The 6,291-nt window shown below is 43.8% G+C and overlaps 1 pseudogene; it reads left to right on the top strand.

The window, feature by feature from the left end:
- Window positions 1-429: 429 nt before the first annotated feature.
- LOC119568918 lies at window positions 430-2,162 on the top strand (annotated as a pseudogene).
- Window positions 2,163-6,291: the final 4,129 nt, after the last annotated feature.

The raw sequence follows: 6,291 nt of genomic DNA, 5'->3' as shown, positions 1-6,291 counted from the left end.
ATATTTTTATATATTGTTTTTTGGTAGTATATATGTGTGTATATATAATGTGTTTTATAATAATAATATTTATATGTATATGTGTATATATATATATTTTTATATATAATGTATGTGTGTGTGTGTGTGTGTGTGTTTTATGTATATGTGTCTATTATGCTAGCAGCATAGTTATTCACCTTGGGTTTATTTTTGTTTTTTTATTTTATTTTTACTGTACTCAGTCAGTGTATATAGTGTTTGTATGCTAATTCACAGTTTTCTATGTTACATTAGTGAAGATATAATACAGAATGATTTTGGTAGATAGAACAAGAATTTTAGAATTTTAGCAAATGAGAGGTTAATGCAAACAAGTCTTCAGGAAACACCACATTTATTTTCCTTTTGGACTGTTATTAACGTAGGGGTATTTCTTTTAGGTCATCGATGATGGAGGGCTCAGGCACACTGGAGCAGCAGCTTGAAGCCAAAACGACAGAAAGCAGCCGAGGTACGAGCTAGGCGTGCGGACCTGAAGAAGATTGAGGACCTGGGACAGATTCTGGAAGAGCATCTGATTCTCGACAATCGATACACAGAACACAGGTATGTAGTTGCGAGGCCTTGAGTCGCTTGCTAAAGAGGAAAGGAAGAATTGTACTAAGGGACAGGAGGCAAGGGTCATTTTTTGGGTAAAAAAGAATCATTAATTTAAAACTGAATAAGTGTATAGATTCATTTTCTTCATTGAGGATCAGGAAATTTTTGCCCAGGAAGGCAATTCTAGCTGGCTTTGGGGCATCAGATTAGTATAGCAAATAAAAAAATTTTACGTAATTGTTGCATAGTGTAAGGGACAAAGAATCTTACAGCAACTCTTACATCAAAACTACCACTTTCAGCACGGTGGGTTTGGCGCAGCAGTGGGATCAGTTGGCCCAGCTGGAATGCAAATTTGCAGCACAATTTGGGGAACAACAAAATCCAAGCTCGAAACCAGTCGGGTGTGTCAGAAGATGCCCTCAAGGAGTTCAGCAGGGATGTTCAAGCACTTCGACAAGGAGAAGACCGGTCGCTTGAACCATGCCGAGTTCAAATCCTGTCTACGGGCTTTAGGTTACGATCTCCCCAGGGTTGAAGAAGGGCAGAGTGATCCTGAGTTTGGGGCCCATCCTGGATGTTGTGGATCCAAACAGGGTGGCTTTGTCTCCCTGCAGGAGTACAGGGCCCTTCAGATCTCTAAAGAAACAGAGAATGTCCACAGCTCCGAGGAGTTTGAAAATGCCTTCCGTGCCATTTGCGGCAGGAGACCGCCCCCATGTGTTACGGGAAAACTATACCAGGTAAGCTCATCAAATTTTATTTCTTGTTTTGAGATTTAAAGGAAATGAAATGGGCAAATGTTTTTAATTACGGGGTTAGCGTAAGTCAAAAAGAAGGTAGCATATGAAATGTTGCCCAGTGCTGCTTTGATAATAATCTGATTTCTAAATTTTCATAGAAAATATAGTAGGATCATATTTATAAAAGAAACACACTTCTGGGTTATGAATTCATAGATGGTATATGAATATATATAATATAATTAAAATATAATTTCTCTTCTCTCTTTAGAAACCTCACCAAAGAAATGGCGGACTATTGCGTCGGTCGCATGAAACCATTTTGTCGGGCCCCAAAAGCAAATTTGGGGTTCCTGGAGCCCTGGACTACATCGAGTTCACACGCACTCTGTTCCGGGAGTAGCTTGCAACACTGAGAGCTTTATCCTGTGTTTTCTAGGTTATTCAAGAGATGCTATTTTAAAGACATAGTCACAGTCATAAAAAATATAGTGTGCACAGATAATGCATTTAGGATTCAGTACTTTTGGCAGTTAGCTAACAGTGATCAAAATTGTGATTTTGGGTTCTCACTGCAAAAGCTTTGGTAAGCTATGGCAGCTAAGCTACATCTATAGGTGAGGTTGTGAAGAGCTACTCATAGCCAAATTTGACACTTGTCTCCTTTATTTTCTTCACTTTACCCATGCAACTATCAAAAAAAGAGGGTAGGTCCCCTCATTAACAGGCTCGCGGTAGTTATGACGAGGTCTGCATAACAGCTGTGTAGATCATGGTGTCTGTAAACTGCTGCCCTTGCCATGCAGTGTCCCACAGTTTACTCTTGGCTTCCCGTAGTGCACAGTTCTATTCCTAAAGTGTGTAGGAAAAAGTTGCACTACAGTTTGGCTTATTTTTTTTGGCTCCGTAATCTTAAGAGTATAGGATGTGTTGCCCTTTTGAAAGTTAGTAGAGAGTTTTACCATCTGGAGTTTCCCGATAGAGACGGTTTTTTAAAAATTTGGGAAGCACCTCTCCCTACTAGGATGCGAGGGTACACCTTTTAAAGTGGTTTGGGTGATCAATAAAAGACACGGGGGTTTTTTAACACCTGGAATTGCCAGACTGACAGCTATTTACTGTGCTATTTCCTCTCCTGTGTCTTTAGTGAGACCACCTGGATTTTTAAAAAAGAAAAATTCATTACTGAAATTTAAAGATGTGCATATATAAAAAACAGAGACCCTGAGCAGTAGCAAGGGGGATTAGGGGTTTTGGTGTTTTTAAATTACGGGGGCTTCTTTGATTTCCATAGTATTATAATGTTTGGGGCCAGATATTCTTCTCCAAAAGTCATACATTTTCTCTTTAATGTAATAAAAGTTTGTGCAGTTATCTGTTGTTTTCTTTACCCCTTTGGCGTAGGGCAAAGGAAAAGGAAATATAAAGAAAAATGAAAATAAGTAATGTAATATCTATACTGTATACAAACAAACATTTGCATGTATGGTATAAATTAAATGGGGTAAATATATAGTTCTTTAAAATGCCCATAAGAGCTGGGGGTATGAAAAGCAGAAAAAAATAAAAACAATAGTCCCCTTTCCCATGTTGTAATGGGGTTTAGGAGACAGACTGAGGCCCCAAAGCTGGAGATCTACCCCACCTTTGCCTTCAGCCTGCGTCTCAACAATTTTGCTTGGTCTTTTCTTCCCTTTTCCTTTCTTATATTCCCCAGCCCTCCCCTGTCCACTTCCTAAGGTTTCAAAAAACCGTGTTGAAAGGCTGACTGCCAGTCATGAGCGGCTAGGGGACCCATGGACACGGTATTTCCCTGGTTTAAATTTTCTAGCCCTTACCCCTCATGGGAACCCTGAGGGGTGGACCCATTAACTTCCCGCATTTTTAAGGCTTATTATGGCCAGTAATGAAGATTTGTACCGTAATAGGGGCACGGGATTTCCCCTTTTATCAGCTAGGCCTTAAACCAAAATCGGTTTTAGACTTTCTTTTTTTTTTAACCCCCCCCCCCAACCCCTTGCCCGTGTTGTCGGGGGGGGTTTAGGAGGCAGAGAGGGGGCCCCAATAGGGGAACCCCCAAACCCTTGGGACTCCCCCTCGACTAAAAATTTTTGCAGGGGTCTTTTTTTTCCTTCCATTTTTCTTTTCTACCCCTTCCCCAAAACCTTGTACCCACCTCCAAGGTGTGAGACCGTCAAAGGGATGAAAGGCGACTTTGTGCCATTTCCCTGAACGGCCGGGGGACCCCGGGGCACTTTTCCCCCTGATTTTTATCAGCCTTCCCCCCTCAAGGGGGCCCTTTGAGGGGGGATTTTTTTACCCCCAACATAATCCAGGCTTCCATGCCAGTAATAAAAAATTATCTCCACTATTAGGGCAAGGGGTTTTGCCCCTTTTAAAATACCCCCAACGATGAAACCCCACCCGATTCCCGCCCCCAGGCTCCCTTGACCACGGCCCGAACACTGAAACAAACCCCCCCATCAATCTATAGTACAGTAGCCAAAAAAAATCCTTAAGGAACATTTCCACTCTCCAGCACGTCAAATTTCATCACCCCCCCCCCAAAACCTCCAACATCAACCCCCCCACCCCCTATTAAACCTTACAGTTTATTGCCACTCCCCTAACACTACCTCCTCAAACTACCCCATCGTCACGCACCCCCCTCGACCCCCCCTTATAAAAACAATATTGAATACCCCCCAGCCAGCCAAAGGGACCGATTTTGTGTTCCCCCCACAGCCCCCTACTCTGACAACACCCTTCTCTTCCAAAAGTCTAAAAAACAAGTGGAAAAGTCTCTTTCCTCCCGCCCCGACCGCCCCCGTTTGTCAAGTAACACCGAAAAAAGCTATGCTTTAACAAACAACAGAATATATGGAACCCCCATCCTGAAGAACCCACCCAACCCAATATTTTGCCCGGGAACAGTTTCAATCCCCCCCGAAAATTGCCAATTATGACAAAGTTGGTAGATTTTGGAGAAGACCTACGGCCGTCTCACAGTATGATGCAACGCAGTACAATGCACTCCATTCCCCCAAGGTAATCAAAAAGAAACCCAAAAATACCCAAATTTCCCTTCCCGTGGGACATGACCCCCTTTTAACGTTATAAGGAGGAGAATCCCTCCCTGTTCGTCCATCCCAACTCCCCAGCGTCCCAAAATTTTTGGCGCCTAGGACCCCAGCCAAACATTTGCCTTTCCCACAGCAAGGCCCAGTATGTCCCCAAAACCTGGCCATCCCGCTAATGCCTGCACAATCACGCACAGGCCAACGGGGCGGCCCCCAAAATGTATTTTATGGGGGCTGTCCCCCCCTCAAATTTGAGTCTGAGGTGGAACCCCGATTAAACTTGGATCAACACGTGAAGCCAGACAAAAAGACTCGACGTGGTTTCTCTCTACCCTTATCCGGTAATTTTTCCCATTTACCAATTTCCAAAAAACCCCCCCCCTACATCTAAACCCCCTCTTTTTACCTTCCCCAGTCAAATTTTGCCCCCTAAATAGACACCCAAATTTACACAGAATTTCAATCCCCACCCAAAACCCCAACCCCTTTCCCCTTCTCCTCCCGAACCCATAACAGACACAAAACGTTCCACCCCCTTTTCCCCTACCACACAATCACCTACCTTCCCACCCCTTTTGTTGAGAACCAGTCCTTTTTCCCCCCCCCTCACAAGAAATTATACCCCAAAAAACCCCAAAACCCAAATCCTTTAGAAAAAACCTTTGAAAATATTCAGAACCTAATAAAAAAGAACTCAACCCCAAATCTTAAAAACTCGCTCCTTCCACACCAAGAACTGCTGATACCACCCTCCTCCAAGAACCCCCCCTACACCAATCCTTTACCCCTCCAACAAGCCCACCCCCCCCGCCCCCACCCCCCGCCCACATTATCCCCCACCACCCCCTCACCCCTTCCATCCTCCGGGAACCACGTGAACCCCTTATGCAAAGTATCCCCTTCCTCAGATCCTCCTTTCCCCAAATCCCCCTCCAGTAAAAACCCCCCCAACCCCCCAACCTCTCCCATCTCAGCCCTCTCATCCTTTTCCCCCCCTCTAGTGCTTCCCCCTCAAAATCAGTAAAGTAAACACCTTCTTTGGAATATTCGGGGTTTTTCCCCCCCACAGACCGCCCTTTCGCAATCCTTTCCTCTTATAGCCATCTAGATGCCTTCAAGAGCCCTTTCAAAAACCCCAATCCCAATCCCAATTATCATTTTGTCTACCCCCACTCCCTTTTTGTCTACCCTTTACTTATCAATCAGAAAATAACTTAGCAACCCCCCTTTTAAAAACCAAATGTCCCGCACAGTTATCCGATTTTCCTTAATCTTTGGGATACGTGATATCATTTAAATTTCTCCCATCCCAACCCCCATGACTTTGTTGTTTTTGAAAATCTAATTTCCCAATTCAAGCCCCCTATATTTGGGTGCTTTAACTCCCCGCACCTCTGGGGTTGATTCTATCACAAAACTCCGAGGCCGCTTCTAGAGCGTTCCTCTCCACAGCTGACCTATATACAATTTTCAGATCCCCCCACACATTTTGTTTACCGCACGAACTTTTTCGTTTTACCTCTCTCTAGCCCCTTTTTTCATTTATTTTTCCCAAAGGTCAGTCTTAGCCCACTTTCCCATAGTGACCATTTTCCAGTTTTCTTTCTCCTATTCATAGTACCACTCCCAACCCCCCCCGGGTGTTTGATAGAGCCGATGGAGCTTTATTCCCCTTGTTTTTATACCCCCATCCCCCTCACCCCCTTTTCAGAAATGATACAGTTTTTACAATAAGTTTTAAGAGTGACATACGCACCCCTCAAACCTAAAAGGGACCAATACCCCCAAAGTGTTCCATGGTGGAATTTGAGCCTAAAGCATTTCGCTTAAAACGTGCAGCCTTTGGAACATTTCCCGTACAAAAGAGGTACCCAAATAAAATATCA

The sequence above is a fragment of the Penaeus monodon genome, unplaced genomic scaffold (assembly GCF_015228065.2).
Source record: "Penaeus monodon isolate SGIC_2016 unplaced genomic scaffold, NSTDA_Pmon_1 PmonScaffold_11543, whole genome shotgun sequence".
In the NCBI taxonomy this organism is placed as follows: domain Eukaryota; kingdom Metazoa; phylum Arthropoda; class Malacostraca; order Decapoda; family Penaeidae; genus Penaeus; species Penaeus monodon.
This window is presented reverse-complemented; position numbering and strand designations above follow the sequence as displayed.